The sequence below is a fragment of the Bombus affinis genome, chromosome 2, assembly GCF_024516045.1.
Source record: "Bombus affinis isolate iyBomAffi1 chromosome 2, iyBomAffi1.2, whole genome shotgun sequence".
Lineage (NCBI taxonomy): Eukaryota > Metazoa > Arthropoda > Insecta > Hymenoptera > Apidae > Bombus > Bombus affinis.
Window position 1 is genome coordinate 16,513,124 of NC_066345.1, and position 18,205 is coordinate 16,531,328.

At 57.6% G+C, this 18,205-nt stretch overlaps 1 protein-coding gene across 7 annotated transcripts in view; it reads right to left on the reverse strand.

The window, feature by feature from the left end:
* LOC126928691 (uncharacterized) overlaps positions 1-18,205 on the reverse strand; it is a 238,600-nt gene that overhangs the window by 64,233 nt on the left and 156,162 nt on the right. Inside the window, exon 1 of one of the 7 annotated variants that reach the window (XR_007716903.1) lies at positions 215-5,308. The exons of the other annotated variants lie outside the window; for them this stretch is intronic. The gene's annotated coding sequence lies outside the window, so the exon portion shown is untranslated. Of the gene's footprint in view, positions 1-214; positions 5,309-18,205 lie in introns of those variants that run through there. 7 annotated transcript variants of the gene reach the window in all.

The following is an 18,205-nucleotide window of genomic DNA, read 5'->3' on the forward strand; positions in this document are numbered from 1 at the left end:
AAAGATACATATTTTTAAATATTTTAGTCACGGTTCGCAATCGCCTCGTCACGCAGCCTTGCCACCTACTGGCTACTGCCCATTACGTACCTACTACTTTGCTAGCTACGTGGCTGGGCATCGCCGCGGCATACCGTCTCGGTACCTTCACCGTACCTCGCCACATACACACCGTTGCTCCTTCTTGCCGTATTCCTTCGCTTTCGATGCGTACCTTTATTCCTTGTCTTTCTGTTGCTGCTGCTGCTGCTCCTCCTCCTCCCGCTAGCCATTTCTGTCTCGCAGCGCATCTGCGGTTTTTCGCCCGTGTCCAAGTGTCCGTTGCCGATCGCGAACGTGCGTTCGAACGGACCGTTAGCGATTCCAGCGGACGTTTAATTCTCGATAAGAGTAGGGAACCGCTCGGATTCGGGCTTATAGCTGCCCTCTGATCGTAGTTTCGTGGAAAATACGGTTGACGATCGTGCGAGAGATTCGACCGAGCACGATCACGACGCGGTGGTTGTTGGCCATCGGCGATCCTGATTCTCGCTAACGATATCGATCGTTGCTCGTGACGAGTTTATGGCTTCGTAAACCGCGCGTTCTTGCCTTGACAATGAGCGATCTGGTTTTAATGAAGCGCGGCAATTATCGCGTATACCGAGGCGATGCATAATTCATGCGGTATGCACTTATCGTGTTTTATCTATTACTCCGATATTCTTCCGCAACGAAACGGTTACGATTTTTTTACTCGACGAGATTCGTTTTGTTCGCTACATCGACGAACGCGCTCGCTCGTTCTTTGGTCGAACGCGCGTTTCTTTCGCACCGTCGATCGAAAAACCATGCGTTGGTCGTGGAAAAGAGCAGACGCTAACATGGCCGAGCGATTCTTTTGTGTTGCCGCTCCGCTGATCGTTGCTCTGTAACTCGCGCACTCGCGACTGTTTTTCTTGCCGGGGATCTCCGGTCTCCGCATCTCGTGTGTCGAGAACTCGGAGCATTGCCCAAGGGATCCTGTGGCTGCAACTCCTCCGATTCCCACGATGCTGTCGGACGACGAAATTTCATCGAAAGTTGCTGCCTTAATCCGTCGAAAGTATCGGCGTACGATTCGACGGCGAGTTGCGTGGCGGATAAAAGTTTTTCTTATCGAGCGTGTTCCGTTGCGACGCAAGTAATTTCCACGGGTGAGAAAATGGACCCGGTGAAACGCACGGCCGCGTCATTTACATTAATGTTTTGTCACGCGTCCCTGCGCGCGTTTCACCCTCTCCCGATCGAAATCGCTGCGGGAAACGTACTCGAGCGCTCATTATTCGAACGAAATGCCCCGTCATCGCGCCTCGCGCGCCTGCCGCGTTTATCCGAAACGCGGCGTTTAATTAAAACTCGACGGGATCGGATGAAAAATTAATTTGGTCACGTAACGATGTAAAGCAACGATCGCTGTTGCATCACCTCCGCTAATTATTACAACGAGCACAAAAATTCGCAGCGCCGATATCGCGGCGCGTCCACCGCGAGCATAAATATTAAACGTAGGGAAGAATTTATACGCGTCACGTAAAGGCGGCGTTGAAAATTGGTCGCAGAGCCCTGACGCTCGAGCTCGCAGCCAACGGGAGGAACCGACGAAAGCGAAAAACACCGTTCCGTAGCTGTTTGAGCCGCGAAGCCTACGGATCGGCCGTAGATTATGGGAACGACGAACGACGAAAGGTGCGGGAATTTGTCGACAAGTGGCGGGACCTTATAAGCGGACTTTGGAGGGGAGGGTTGGACGACGATAAAAAGGCCGGCGACGGGCACGGGTGAAAGATGACGAGAAGGAGAGACCAAGAATGGAAAGTGAAAAGCTGTGCGGAGGCGCGTGGACGCGAATCCCTTGTTAAGTACGTTGGATCTCGCGCGCTCGTTCCGAGAACGGCCGCGAGAAACACCGCGGCCTGACACGAATTTAACGAGTAGACGCGTGATTAAGGGGGATGACACGACTGCCACGAGTCGAGAAAGAAGCGAGACGAGCTTCGGAGAAAGGGGGTGACGGTGGTGGCGGTGGCGGTGGTGGTGACGGTGTTGGAGGGCAGAGAAGCGACCGACGGCGGGGATCGGTGGGGATCGGTGGGGTGGAAATGAAGGCAGCGTGGCTGGAAAAATGCGAGCCTCCGTCTCCCCGCATACATTTCCATACATCAGCCCGTCCAAGTTGCGAGTCGGTGCGAGCGAAAGACCGACCGGTCGAGCCGCCGGCTGGAGACTGACGACCGCGTCGAGAGGAGCAGACCCGTTGGATAAGGGGAACCAACGGAATAAATCCAACTAATTAGACGAGGAAAAACCGCGGATTAATTACCCGTCGCCTTCGCCTCTTCTTGCGCCCATGCTATTCTCGCCCTTCTTCCGGCCGGCTGGCCCGACCGAGGAAAGCGATTTTTCATCGCGCCGCAACGCAAAGTTTCGGCCACGAGCGTGCCTCGTTTCCTTTCGCTCTGGTCGAGAATCCAGCGACGAGAGGATCGAGTTTGGTCGGCGAGGCGCGCGAAGAAGACGATGTTACCGTTGACGCGCGTTCTTAGAAAACTCGCGGTTCGATTCTCGCCAGACAAATAGAGGCGCGAAAGCAAAAGTAGGGTGACGACAAAGAGATGGCGAGAGAGCGTGGAGAGGTTGGCGCGGCTGTCGTTGGTCGCACACGCACACAGACTTGGAGCTTTACCGCGACTCGGAGTGTTTGCGAGCCGTTGGAAAGCTCTCGGGTTGCAGGAAGCCGCGCGGGAGACGCCAGCAGCACGGCGAGGATGGAAGCCTGAAATGCAGATTTCGCGCTACTCTCGAGCCTCGAAAGCGTCTCTCCGCCCCTGCTTACCTATATCCCTGTTTGCTCCGCTCTCACGCCTTCTCCTCCTCCTTTCGCCCTCCGCCGTTTTCGCTCGACTTCACCGTTTCGTCTTCCCTCCTTTTCCTTTCCCTTCCGCTCGTTCGTCGTCCAACATCTTCTTTCCTATCCTCGCACCGATGTTTCTCTCGTTGGAGTTTGGATTTGCTCAGCGCTTAGACTCGCTTTACACACCTTTCACGGCGTATCCTGTGTACGGGGGATCGCGCGTAGCCGTATCGCTGTATCGCGAAACTCTTACCGAAGCGCATATCGGGCTCGAGGAAACTCGTCGTCGATCCGCAGGCGAGAAGCTCGAGAACGAGCGAAGCAGCGAAGAAGGCGAACACGACGACGACGACGACCACCACCACGACGACGACGATAGTCTACGGTGGCTCGAAAGGAGGAGAAAAGAGGTCGCGTCATTGCTGGCCAGGGCCAGTGATCGATGGCGTTGGCCGTTATCTTCGCCACCCCCGCTCGGGCTCGTGGTAATTCATCATCTCGGTCTGTTTTTCACTTACTTTATATGCAACATATTCCGTAATTTTTATTCAGTCAACCGGCCGCCGCCTCCTCGAGCGGTAACCCCCGGCCAGGGCCAGCTCATAAAACAACGAGCTGCCTCGTGGACCATCCACCGTCGGCTGGCGGAACAGGGGTGAAAGACGGAAGACGATGGAAGCCGATGGAAGATGAGAAAAGAAGGGCGCCACACTCGCTCGTAGTCTCCTCCGTTCGAGTGGACCGGCTCGCGAAGTACGAGGGGTTACGCAAGCCGCCGCACTCTATATGCTAAAGAATCTCGATATGGAGATCCGCTTGGACTCATCCCCGACCGGTCGGTCAGTTTGATTTATTGGCTCGAAATCGGCCACGCTAAATTTCTGGCAAAATATGCTGTCCCAGGCCACGCGCCTCCCACCGATATCCCCGCGCCTTCGTCCACGTTTTCCCACCGTATTTCCATAAAATGAATTATTAGTCCAGTGGCTATGTCGCGGGATGCGACCTTCGTCCTGCCGAATGTCGTTGCGCGTCTTGGACGCGCGTCGCTCCGACACCGTGCGCGAACGGTTCGGCAAAATTCCCAAGGCTTTGGCATTTCGGTGGACTGGAGGAAGAAGGGCCGTGCACGCGTGCGAGCCAGGGCGGTGGTCCCTCTTCGAGGTGGCTTATCGATGGACGAGGGCCGCGGGATATTCGGTGCCGGTATTTTTCCGGGGACCGCGTGACGGTTACAGTCACGGTCGTTCTCCGCTCGTGTCACCCTTCGGTGTCGGCCCGTAAAAGCATCTGACGCACGGCGTGCCATCGGGCTCGGAGTTGGGACCCTTTAGATCGTATCGCGGAGGTCACGGTGCTTATATACCGGTCGCTAACATATTTTTAAGTAGCGGCGATACCGTCTACCGACGGGACCGGACACAGCCACGGCAACCAAACCGAAAGAGAGCCTGGCCACCGGCTCTCCTTCGTCGAGCATGCACGCGCTACACACTCGCGAACGAGATGGCACCTGTCGCGCAAGGTGTTACCCGTGCGTTGCTCTTACTACGATCTCGTCAGCGATCCTGCGAAGATGAGAACGACGGTACTGTCCGTGTTCTCGTTTCGCTCGTCCTCGCGTCCGTTTATTAACTCTTGCCGGCGTTTATTCGCGATAAACCGGACGATTTATTTTACACGCGTTGCCGATGAAAGGGAGACGCCTACCTCGAGAACGGTACTCGGATCGCTAATTCTCCGAGCGATCGTAAAATCGCGCGGCTATAAAGACGAATCGTAAAATCGAGGCGACTTTGTCGCGAAACGCGCACAGGTCGAGCGACGTAAATCGGCAAACGGGCCGTTTCTTTTCCCGCCGCCACCGTTGCGAACCGTTCCACGACGAAACGGAAGTATCGGAGATACTACCGCGAGGCGCGCAGTGGCGGTTCGCTCGTGTGCACGCGAAAAAAAAGTTTGCCCGGTCGGAGAGGGTACCGTCCGCGTAGCGAGCGCAGGTGAAACGGTTGCGAGAAGGAGCAGGTGGTGGACCAACGATGTTCGGCGTGCGCCACGGGCAACGAGGCTGACCTCGAAGACCGCGGCAATCGGAAAGATCCCCGGGCCGTGCGGAGCCGAGTCGGCGGTCGCAGCTGCGTTTTATCGTCCGGAAGACAAACGACGAAACCCGTAGACGCTCTCGCGTCCCGCGACCGAGCAGAAGCGCGCGTGTAACGTCGTCGTCTACGCGACGCGGCTTCCAAACACCGTCGACTGCCGATCGACTTGCACGTTTTTACGTTTAGTCCGATCGGCCTGGATTATCCGATACGGATCTGTAAAATCGTTAAACGTTGGCGCCGACGAAATCGCGCGAAAGGTGCTAACGTTACGAGCGACTTTGGTTTTTCGGATCGACCAGAGATCTCGCATCGGCCGACTCGACGAAGCTCGACGAGTTATCCGAAGCTCTTTCCTCCCCGATACTATCCCCAAGATAAGAAATTCCAGGATAGAGGAACGTCTACGAGATTCCTACGTTATCGCTAGCGTGAGCTTCGGGGATGCCTGGAGCGAAGGAGAGAAGCGGAGATAGGGTGAAATCTGGGATTCGAACCCGCGAAGGGCAAGTAGATCCCTGCAACGTGCTTGCGGTTCGTTTCGGGTCAGGCTGGCGGAGCTTTCGCGGCGGCAAGCAGCGCCTTGCCTTGGCAACTTCCGGCAGCTGGCTTCCCCGCGGACCTTTCCCGGAACCAGAGTTCCGGGGCAAGCAGCGCGACAACCTCGAGATCCCTTCTTTATCGGCGCTCCCAGGACGCCCGCGTCGCTCCACCTCTTTGCCTTCTTCCCTCGGTTTTCTCCTCTCTCTCTCTCTCTCTGTATTTTTTTCTGTTGGTTTCGTCGCGCCACGTCGCGTCACGTCGCGCGGAGAGACCGAGAAGGCGAAGGAAGTCGTCGACCGGCGTCATAAGGAGATATCGCGCACGATATCCCGGTTACCGCACGGCAGCCGTATACCCGTTAACGCACCGCCAATGTGTGCCGCTGTCGTACCAATTAATCGCCGGGAGATCTTTATCGCCATGGGATGTTTTCAGTCACGGCCTGCACTTTCCGCGCTCTCTGGCTTCATCGTCCCGATGCGTCCCGTTCCGTGTCTGCCACCGCACGCACCGTTCTCCGCTACGCCTCCCGACACTTCGCCAAACGAACGAGCCAACGATCGCAGGAAATTGACTGGCTTCTGGAAAAACCGCGGGTACTCGATAACGGGAGCCCTCCGTTTGCTCCCACGGAGCGCATCCACGGAGAATCGTGAAAAAATTCATTTTCGATTAGTCGTGCGACCATCGTGCCTAGAAACAGGGATCGTTAACCCTCGATACGTGCGGCATGGGGCCGCGAGAGAAAGGCGGTCGTAGAACACGGGCGCGTATTCCTACAGCTCGCTACGGTGTGTCCTATAAAGGCTACGCGCTATCGTTTTATTTCGGTCGGATCGAACGACGCTGTTGGTCCCGCGCTATCTATCCATGGGAACGTCGTTTCGTATTCCGCGTAAGCGTCGCGACGCGACCTCACCGCGCATGTGTGTGCGTGTGTGTGAATGAAATTCAAGGTAGGTCGTCGGTCAGTCCGCTGGGTCGGACGAGATCTCGCTTGTCCTTGCCCCGCTCGTACGCGTCTCAGCCACGAGGACGTGGATCGACGCGGACAAGATCGATACGCGCGCGTGAACAGGATACGTGAAAACGTGGGAAGACGACGCGCGTTTAAAATCGGTCACGACCAACGCGCGCGCGTTGCGATACTGCCTTCGTCTCGGCTTCCTGACCTTCCCTCGCCTTCTCTCCTCGTCGTTCCAAGATCGCGCGCGTACCAGACACGACGATCTCCGCGATCGCAAGACGACGAGCATTTCGCTCGATCGACACGCGTTACCCGCGTTCGACGAAAATTTCCTGCCACGCAGCTCCCGCTCCTTACGGAGGGATGATGCCGGATGACATCGAAGAAGGTGGTCGAAGAAGGCAGCGTTGGCGGCAAAAAGACAGAGGGAGGGAGATGTCGTTAGAGCCAGAGGGAGGAAGAAGAGCTGCGAAAAAGAAGGAAAACGACTCGGCGGTAGATAGAGAGACCGGGAGAAAGCGGGGGCTAAAGAGGGAAAAGGGGGAAAAGAGCGAGAAAGCGGAGGGTAGAAGGGGTGAGCGTGGAGAGAACAGGAGGAAGCAGCGGGTGATTGATTTTTGTCGTGGCTTTGCCTCACGCTATCCGTTATATCCGCGATTGTGCGGACCTGCAGGGGGACTCCCGACGGGTTCGCGCGGTGAAGCGACGACGGCGGGCGTCGCGACGCCGTCCACCGATTGGCGGTTCCCGTCCCCAGGGGGCGGCGCTAATCACCAGACCGTGCAACACCGTGAGTCTCTACTGCACTCGCCTCGAAAGCACTCTACCGTGCATCGCTGACTCCGATCTATATACACTGTACACCCGACTACGACTACCACCACGCGCCACTGACCTCTACCTACTACGCGTACGCTTCGGACGCACACCGACTGCGTTCCATCGTCATCGCCGAGCGACCGCGCACCCTCCACCGACCAACAGGATGTAAACCGACGACTATGACGACGGGAAATGGAATACCATCTCGCACGTTCGCTCGCTCGTTCGCTCGCTCGTTCGCTCGTTCGCTCGTTCGCTCGTTCGCTCGTTCGCTCGTTCGCTCGGGAACAGCCGGAGAAAAGAAGAAGAGTCGCGGCCAGATCAGATTTCGTCGATTTTTGGCGATGATCGAACAGCACCCCGCGGCCTCTGCGGGACGCGTATCGCGATCGGCAAAGGCCACTCGAAATCATCGAGAGCGAAAGAAGGATGGAGAAACGCTCGTTAGCCGTAATCTACGTCGACGACGGTTACGCTCGTTTGCGTCTAGACTTTAAGAGCGCGTCTTCCTATTTCAACAGGTACTTGGCCGCGACGAGCACTCTCGGTAGAGGGGCTCGCGCATCGATCGAGAATTTTCAAAGGATCGTTAAATTAGCGTGCCGCGACCGACGGAGGAGGAAACGTCGGCCTGGTTCGCGTGGAGTGAACGATCGGTGGGAATAAAACGCGGCGGAATCGAGCATCGCGTATAGTCGCCGCGGTAGTCGACGCGGCCGATACGCCGGATAAGATGCCAGATAGCACGGATGTGCACGCTGAGAAATACGCGGTTCAATCTGACGTTCGATCGCGGATGAACGTGGGAGTCGAGTTCCGCGAGCGGGCCTTGGACGATGATGGCCGCCGCGATCGTAAATTAACCCGACCAACTTGCTTCGACTCGACCCGCGGCGGCACCAACGCTCGAAAACGATAGCCGCGTGATCCCGCTTGCTCTCGTTCGATCGAATTAGTCGCGGTTGCCTCTTCGGATGCCCGTGGAGCAGCGCGTATCGCGGCTCTCGCGGTCGAAGATATCGCGAAACAAATGGCGGGACAGCGGTGGCGGAGGCGACGCGACGGTGGATCGATTCGGAAAATATTAAATTATCGTGAGCCAGCGTTCCCGCTGGACAGTAATACCAGAAGATATCGCAGTTTGTAAATACTTGTAAATATCCGCGCTCCATACACCAGTTCGCCGCGCGTGACTCGACTCTCTAATTTATGACAGCAACGCGGCGCGCGTTGAATAGAGATTGGCAGACCGCGCGCACCAACTACATATTTCGAGTTCTCGAAACGCCCGTTCCCGTACGAGTATCCCGTTAAAACTTTCCCTCTTAAAGGCCATGGCGATCGATGGCTGGAATTTCGACCGCCTCGCGGCAATTTTCGCCGCTCGGGAAAATCGATTGCGGGTGTGATCCGGGTCCGGTTCGATGGGGCGTTCGATCGAACGTTTTCGAAGTGATTGCGCGATCGTGGTCGTTCTCACGCCGCGCGGCGAATGATTTACGGGAACGTGGCGGCGGTGACAGGAATACGCGGATTGCCGCGGAAACGACGGAAACGAGTCAAAGTGCCGGGAGAAACGGGTGTCGGCGTGTCGGGGTTGCGCGAGGAATCGAGCGAGAAGGCACGGAGTGTTTCTCGATCTGCCGCCACGAGACGATAAGCCACCCGCGCTGATTTACGAGGGTACGCGACGGCGTTAGGCCCCGCGCGCTTCGATTCATCGGAATCGAGAAATCGGCCGTAGCCGCGGTTGCGGCTGCCGTTGTCGGATCGCTGTAGCATCTCCACGACGACGACGACGACGACGACGACGACGATACACCGTTCGCCGCCGGTGGAGTTGATAAAGGCCGATAAATCGCGAGTAAAACGGAGTGATAATATCGTGGACACGGACGCCGGCCCGTGGCTGTCGACGGAGAAGGAAGACGACGCGCGACGAGCGACGAGGAACGAGAGATCGCGAAGGAGCAAGAGAGAAGCGTCGGTGGCTGGAGGTAGAGAAACGCCGGAGACGGGAGGAGCGGCGGGTGGAGCAGCGGGAGCCGGAGGTCGTCGCGGAGGAGGAAAGCGGCGGTGCAGAGGAGCAGAGGTTTCAGAGCTTGGACGTGCGGTGGCAAGAGACGTCGTGGGGCGGCGAGGGGCGTCGAGGGTCGCGAAAGGGAAGGTGGGCCCAGAAGGTGGGGGCCTGGGTGAGCGGCGGAGAGAGGCGAACGGCGGCAAGCCGGGGAAGGGGCGCGCACCGGAGGAAGCGGCACCGTCGCTCGAGCGAGACGAGAGCGAGCAGAGAAACGCCGTGTGCCGCCGTCGCCACCACCGCCGCCACCGCCGCCGCCACCACCGCCGCGATCGCTGCCGCCACCGCCGCGAGGACAACGTAGGAGGGACCAATGGACATGCGCGGGTGTGCCGCGACACCACGGCGACCTTCTGGCCACCGCCAGAAACAAAATGGCTACCGCGCCTCCTAACATCGCCGAGAGATGGCGACAAAACCTTCTCCCTCTTGGCCTCCTTTTCGTCCCAAACTCCGGATCAACGGTCAAACTCCTTCCAATCGTATTTTTCTTTCGCCGAAAGTTTTAACGAGCCGCGCTACCTTTTCCACGACGCGCCCATCGGCCTTCCCGACCCGAGCCACGTCCGACGCGATCCGATCGTCTTCCCTTCGATGGCGCGCTGCGTCTCGTCGAACGCCGAACCGAGTTTCCGCGTCTCTCCACTGCCTCCGACCGCAACCTTGGGAATTGCGCGTTACTTTGGAAAGACGTTTCTCGCATCGTCGCGCGATCGCTTAGGCGAATCGCGCCGGAACGCCGTTGGATCGACAGCGCGCGATTCCACGGTAAATGGACGGGCCCGATTCGGGAATCGGGCCGGATCTTATCTGTCCTCCCAATTACGCATTCGATGCGCAAGACACCGGTGCGACTACTTTGCCGCACGGTCGGTGAACACGCCAGCGACAGATAGTCGCTCGATACGCGGCGTTAATTTGTCGAAAGCACTCGCGTCAGCGCGCCACAGTGAATATCATTTGAATGCATTAAGCGTGGCTGCGTACACGCGTTTGCGTAGCCGGGTGAACGCCGGTCGAGGAATCGGACGTCGCTGGAGATGGAGGGGCCCGCGGTGCCGCGCCGACTTCGTTGCACGCCGCAAACGCCGATCGACGCTCGATCGTCTACTTCTCGCGGACGAGCAACGAGATCGTCGTTTGCAAGATGGATCGACTTACGAGCCGGAGAAGGCGTGGTATTTTTCCACGGGCAGAGGCGGCCGACGTTTTTTGGTCGGAAGACGATCGGCTCTGCTCCGGGCAGAGGTTCGCGAGACAAGTCTGTCGGAGACATTGATTGGCGAGCGACGGGAGCCGCGCGGTCGGTCGGACCATCGGTCGTTTCGCTTCGCGTCGCTCGGATGTTTTTAGGACGGTGGATAGGAGGCAGAGCTCTCATGCATATTCAACGGCACTCTCAACTCCTCCGTCACAGGAGGGAAAGAACCACCCCCGCGTTCCCGACGCACCCCTTAGGCACCCCTATCCGCCGCTCGAGGGAAAGAGACGGGACGAAGACGAGGCGATAGCTACCGCTCGGATAGATAGATGGGGACGGGTCGGGAGAAAGAGAGAAATCCACGGAAACTGGGCAAGAGACGCGGCGCGGCGACGACGGTGTGCTGCCGTTGCCGAAGGAGGGAAGCAACCGAGTGGAGGATGGGTGCTCTCGCGATTTCCTTCGTATTCCGCGTCGGCTTTTGTCGACGGCCGAAGATAACCGGGAGACGACCTTCAACCGCTTCCACGAGATCGTACTCCGCGAAATTAAACAAACTTCCGGGATGACGGAGCCGCGCCCGATTCGCCGTTCTTCGGCTACGAGCTTCGCGGATCGCGGCTAGTTCGATTTCACCGACCTTCCAACGTCCACCGATCCCGTTCGCGTTGAGACGAACGTTGGCGAAAGCACGCTCGTAAAAGCAAGTCCTTTAAAGACGAACGCGTTCGGTGGCGGCGGTGGGACGAGATCCGATGGTTTCTCGCTCGGTCGCGAATATTCGTCGTTTGGAGAAGGCGCGAGAAGATTCGACGACTTCGGTACGTTTGGTTACGACGGCGATAAATTCGAGCGGAGGATTTCGCGGCTGAGAACTGCGAATACGTCGACTCTGGGATGGGGTATACGCCGGGGGAAGAGGGCGACTGCGAAGGATAGAGAAAGAGGCCAAGTCCGTGTCTTCTCCGGGGATTGATATCCCTCGTCTTCCCCTTTGATATCCACCCTCCCAGTCGGTCGAGCTTCACCGACACCCTCGGCTGGCCTTCCTCCATTCGACTCGACTCGACTCGACTCGACTCGACTCGACTCGATTCAGGCCCCTCTTCCTCCCGGCAAGACAGATCGAACCACCCTGTTTACACCGCGACGCGATGATTTGCCAAATTAATTGGTTCGTCCCGCGATTCCTGCGCGCCGCGTCCTCCTTCGCCGGCGCCGTCGTCGTCGACGTCGAACCTACGAGCCTGTCCACCGACTCGCGTCCGAGCTGTCTTCCCAGAACGAAGCCAGGACGCGCAAAAACCGCGAATAATCTTCGCCGCAGAGGCCGACTTTCATTAACGGCAAGAAGGACGGGCCGCACGGTAATTTCTAACGAGGCTCTGCCGGCACGGCGCTTCTCCTCTCGGCAACGCGAGAACGCCTCGCCGAGCGTCGCGCAAAAACCTCTCTCCTCGGTCTCGCTCACGGGAGGCGTGACAGCGAAACGTGATCGTTAACGAAAAAATAAGGCGACCCGATATAACGAACCAGCTAGCGTGTCTCGGCGTGTTCTTCTCGACGTGCCTACGCGCTGTCCCTGCTTTTTTCCTGCTCCGAACGAAGAAGACAGCGGCGGAGTTAGATTCCTAGCGTCGTCCAACGAAACCGTCGTCGAGCTCGACCGGATTTGGGCCGAGTCGCCGCGACGCGGCCGCGCAAGATGAATCCGGCGAATTTGGTCGTTCGCTCGACGAATCGAAAACCGACGACGCGTATCGAGAAGGGAGAGCGCGGACAGAGCGAAGCAAGCGACGACGAGACTAGCTTTTCGGCGAGACTAGGCGGAGGAACGGCGTCGACAGCAGGAGCCTACCGGGGCGAGCGAGGGAGGCCGGCTACGCTCGTAAAACGTCCACCAAGCTCCTTTTTCGCGGCGTCTCGTCGCTTCGGGCGTCGAGAACACGGGGGCGGTGCCGGCGAAATGAAATTAAACGGGTGCCCTTTTCGCCAGAGGAACGTCTCCTCCTCGGTAAAAACGAGCGTGGACATCCGGCGCTATCCTCGTCCGTGCCATCCGCTTCGGTCAAGGTGATTGGAGGTCGCGGCGAGGGATGCGCTCCTAGGGGGAACTCGCCGGAAACACGTTCGACCTTTCGCTAATGCCACCTTTCTTAGCTATCCGCGTCTCTCACCGCGAACGTAACAAGACGCTTTAAACCGTTCGACGTGCGGCTTTCGGACGCTAATCTCGATCGATAAACTTTCGGTCGTCGTATGCGATGGAACGCGACAGGCAACCGAATGGTTTCCGGGTCGCAAACTTTCGCGAAGCCGGCGCAACGGTTACGCGTGGTCGGCCTCGGTTCGATGGCAGGCAACGAGGAGCGAGTCCGCGAAGAAGGGCGAAAGTAATCAACCGGATAGATGGTCCTGTTTTCGTTCCGGGTTTCCTCGTGTTTTTATTCTTCCGGAGAACGCGCGGCGACAATCGATACCTGGAGCTCTCGAGGGTGGAGAAGAACGAGGGCCGAAGGCGCGGAGGGAAGAGAGAGGGTGGCGCCTCATATTTTGCTCATTAGCGTCAGCATCGTCGTCAGCGTCGGGACGCCCTCGGTTCGCGTAGCCCGACCAACGTTGGAGAGGGACCATCCATCATCTTGTCCTCCGTTTCGTTCGCGCCCAACCCTCCCACTTTCACTCGCCAAATCTTCTCCGTCGCCCGTGCGCCACCGCTCTCAACCGCTCGTTTACACTTGGACGGTTTTCTTCGTCGCAAGGATCGACGACGCGTCACGAAATCGCGAAACGACGATTCGTTGCGACGCTTTTGCGTTTAAGCGTGTTAGAGCAACAAGTTAGGACGAGAGTTTGGCCGCGTCGCGTCGCGTCGCGTCGCCGATATTTACGCGGAAAACCGAAAAGGAGATTGGTCCGAGCGGGTCAGCCTATTTCCGGGCTGGTGTCGGTGGTTGCGGTCGGCAGCAAGCATCTACTTTCGCATGAAATCCGTTTTTAGCGACAGATCGTAAAGCGATTTATGTGTACGAGCGGCTGTAACGGCGATAGTAAACGGTAAACGCAGCCGGCGCACGGTCGAACCCTCGAAAGCAGCGCGGTTAGTTGCCGCGTAAAGGACTTTATTACCCGTACCACCTCGCGTGCCACCTAGTTACGCTTCAATAGAAAAATCATAAACAGCCTTTTTTATTCCGATCGGCGGACCCTTTGGTCGCGCGCTTAAACGCGCCACCTTTCGCCGATGGCGAAGCAGACTCTTTCTCTTTTCCTCCCTCTTTGCTATCTTTCGCTGTTTTTCTTGTCTCTGGACATCGTTCGGTTCGGCCGGAGACGAGATCTCTCGTTATCTGGAAATCGATTCCCACAGTTAAGCGGTATCTAATTGCGAGCGGCGTGGCGATCCTCGTAAAACTGTAACGGCGTGTAACGCGGCGAACGCGACGAGATCTCGGCTGCCAACTATCAGGCACGGTAAAATACACGGTGTCGCGTAAATTAGAGAAATAACGGAGGCAAATTGGCGAAGCGGCGTGCTAGCGTTTATAGCCCGAGCTCGGAACGGGGGCGACGATTCCAGTATTAACCGTGAATCTCTGGCTCGTCCAATGGGATCGTTCCCAGGACGCGGTTCCGTATCGCGAGCATAAGTATTCCGATCGAGCAGCTCGGCGGCCGTTTATCGTTGCACGGCGACTCGCTAACTTCGTCATAAATGCAACGTCCAGTCAATGCCGTAACCCACGCGCGACGCGAATCGCGTGGGATAATGCGACTCGTAAAACAGGTTGTTGCGTAAGAGAAATTCTAAGCATTCGCCGCGGTGCCCTCGACCAGCGGTCGATCGACCGACCGTGCAAACGGCCTGCGCATATTCCAGATATCGCTGCGATCCGTTGGTAAACCGCCGTCTAATTTCCATTACGGCGTATCTTGCGACCCATTGATCGCCGATTTTTCTCTTTCCGCGAACACCGCCCTTGGCCGGAACGTCGCTGGTCCTCGATCGAAAGCTCGCTGCGACCTCGGTTCGCCTTGGAGTCGTTAAACGCGATCCGGCGATTCCACGGCTCGCGAACGTTCGTTTAACGTTGCCTGGCGGATTTCCAAATTACCTTTCCCATCGAATAGTTTCCCAGGTAGGGAAAGCTCGATAGAGGCTAGCCGCCGCGCCGATCCGTTCGGTTTCGTCCTGGCAAACCGACGACGCCTGATATATTTAAAGGCACTCGTGCCGCGCATGCAAGAGGCCACGTAGCTGAGCAGTTCGAGCGGTTGGACGTGTGTGCGTGAATGCGTGCGTGCGTGCGCGCGTAACGGAGCGTGTCCCGCGGTCGAAGTAGGCGGTCGCGTCCTTCCATCCGGTGTGTTCTCGACTTTCGGTGCATCACGGCTTTTTCTACCTGTCCTCGTCTCACGTCCGTTTGTCCGTCCGTCGTCGAGTCGCCGAACAAAACATGGACCTGAATGTAAAGTCGAAAAAACCGTGGCGGACAAGATGGTTTTGTTTGAACAGAAACGGCCGGGACTCGTGATGTTTTTACGAGGACGGAATCGGGCCGAAAAACACCGGGGACGCGGTTCTTCGCTCGCGCTACACGAATATTATTCAAATGAACGTTGCTGCGTCGTGGTCGTCGTCGTGGTCGTCGTCGTCGTGGTCGTCGTGGTCGTCGTCGTCTTCGCAAGTTTTTCTCCGTTGTCCTTTCGCGATTCGAACGTCGCCCTTTGCCGCTCCAATCCTCCTTCTTTTTTTCTATCTTGTCGGACAGAGATGGTCGAAAAACGCCGCGTCAAAGTTACGGTTTAATTGGGTCAACGACGCGACGAAAAACGCAGAGAGACGGCGAGAGTCACGCGGCCGAAATTCGTTGCGGGTTAAATTACGTCGGAACGTAGGAAAATCGTGCGCGAGATGAGAAGCGATCGCGGCATCGTCGTCGTCGTCGTCGTCGTCGTCATCGTCGTAGTCGTCGTCCTCGGGATAGACGTACGAGATTCCGCGTAGACGCAGCGTCGCGTCGCGTCGCGAGGCAGAGAACGAGACGCGAGAGAGACCAAAGGATAAGAGGAAGGAGAAAAAGGGGCAGAGGAGGATTCCGGGCAGAGGAACTCTGAAAGTGGGCAGCAGGGCGCGGAGAACGAACGGTGACAGAACGAGATGGAGTGACTGAAGGGGGGACGGTGCGTTGGAATGGGATATATACCCCTCTTTTCGCGGAAGAGGGGGCGTATATACACGGTGCCCATGGAAACGCGCAGGCGCCTTTCGGCAAAAACCCTCCGGCCCTTCGACGCGCTCTATCCTCTCTCGTTCTCGCACCCTCTCTTTCTCTCTCTCTCTCTCTCTCTCTCTCTCTTTCTCTCTCACACACTCTCGCCCTCCCTCTGCCACGTACGTCGCGCGTTTTCCTCTTCGTCGATCCCTTCGACCCTGCCTGCCAACCCCCATGGCCGCCTTTTCTCGGTAATACGCACTAAACACCCCATAGGCCGTGTTCGCTCTTTACGGGTTACACGCGCGTCTTTGCTCTTCCCTCGTCGCGCATCGTCCTCTCGTTCATCCTCTCGTTCATCCTCCGACCAGGCAAAGGACTCGGCGGTTTCAGCCTTCGGGCCTCGAGTATCCTCGTTTCGATCGACCTTGAAGCCAGTCGACGCGTTCGATTCACGGAGAAAGTTGGAACATGGAAGAAGCCGAGTTCTCCTCGGCCGTGTGAAATACGGAACACGTCGGCGATACCGTGGAATCGAGCGAAACCGTAACGATCGCGAAATTCAAGCAGAACGTACAGAGCTCTCCTCCGGCCGTTCTCTTTCTTCGCCAGCTTTTAATCAAAATTCCGTGACGCCGCGGTCTCGCCGTTTTTCACTCGGCACGGAAAGGTCAGTCATACGGCACGATCGCCAATTAGTCGACGACCGACCGATTTGCCAAAGAAGTCGATCGTATATACCCGGTGCAAGTTTTTTCATCTTGGCTTCGATCTCGATCGCCAGCGAGGAAGCGGGTTCGAGTCGCCGGAGCCGGTAGCGGCAATCGATTTATTATCGAGCTTTTTCCCCGTCGACTCGCACGGCGATTCGGTGCACGAGATACGCCGAGGCGAACCTTTCGACGGAGGAAAAGAAACGCGCGCTACTCGTACGCGTTGCCGACGCGAAACGACGTCCGTTGAAACGCCGAACGCGCTGTAAAAGACGACGAGAGGGCCGAACCGATACGAAACGACGAAGAAATACCCCCCGCGAGGCGAACGACGCGCGGTGAAACACGCCGCGCGACCGTTTGACCGTGGATTTACGTCGGCGCGGACCAGGCGTGCGTGAACAATGCCGAAGAATCTAGGTGCCACGGGGCACCGTAGCACGTAAGCGGGATAGACCCATAAAAATGCTAATTCCTATCGACCGGCCGCGACGGGACGGAAGTTTGCCGCCATCGCCGCCGCTCGCTTGCATGCCATTAGCCCAGAGACCTCGCAAACGCTCCTCGGCGTTACGTTGCCGCGCCAGTCGCGCGTCTTTGCGTCTTTCCGGCGTCCCCTTCGTCGATTCTTCGTCGTCGACCCTGGTCGATCCTGGTGCGCGCCAATTCCATCGACGATCGAAACGTACACGGACGAAAGCATCGTTTCGGGGTTGCCGGGTCTCGATGCCGTTGCGAAACCTCGTCGTCCGCGACAGAAGCGAGACTAATCTCCGATACGGACGTGGATCGGATCCATCAATCTAGATTATAATTAATTGATAGTGGGAGCCACCCCCCTGTGGTGGGTGGCCGCCGCATCCCGGTATTCCTCTACCCAGGGTGGTAGTGTATTGCATCGGGGTATTAGGGAGGTGCACAGGGGTGACTGTCGGTCTGTCTGTTGTCGACTCTTTATCGCGCCCCCGGTGAGTCGTCTTATGCATCTTTCATGAGGCAACCATCCAAGGGGTCCACGTCGTTCGCCCCGTACTTCGTACTACTCCGTAACCCGTACTTTCTCTCTCTCTTCTTCCCTCTCACCCCCACACCCCCGCCCCCTTTCCCCCGCTTACCATCTTCCTTTCTCTCTTTCTCTCGCGACGTCGCGTCTCTTTCTCCCTCGCCGATCTCGCTTTCCGTCGTCGCCCCTTTCGGTTCTTTCTCGCATCCGCCAGCCGAACGCGATACGGGAAACGCGCGAATTCTCCGTTTGTTTACCCGGCCTCGGATAACAACCGCGTTTTCGCGAGTATCTGTCTCTTATTGTTCTCGTCGAGATCGCCGTACGAACGCGACGCTCGTTCGCCGTTCGCGCTATTTCTTCGCCATCGTGCCGCGTATCGAGACGCGAGAAGCTTAACGACGGGATACGGTGCGCGATCCGACCACGGAACGCGGCAGACGCGCTGGCTCCGTTCAGCGAGAGGACGCGGGAACGTACGGGCCGGAAGCGAGCGCTTTGCTAGGCGTGCTAGCGCGAGCAAATTGCCGTCATCGAACGTCATCGCCTGCCAACTTTATCCACTCGACGTCGAACCAAACGACCAATTATCCTATTACGGCAGCACGGCCTACCGCGTTCCACCGGCACCATTAGCAATCGCGATTCATGGACCGCCTCCTCGCGTCGCGCGCCTCGTTGTTCTTTCT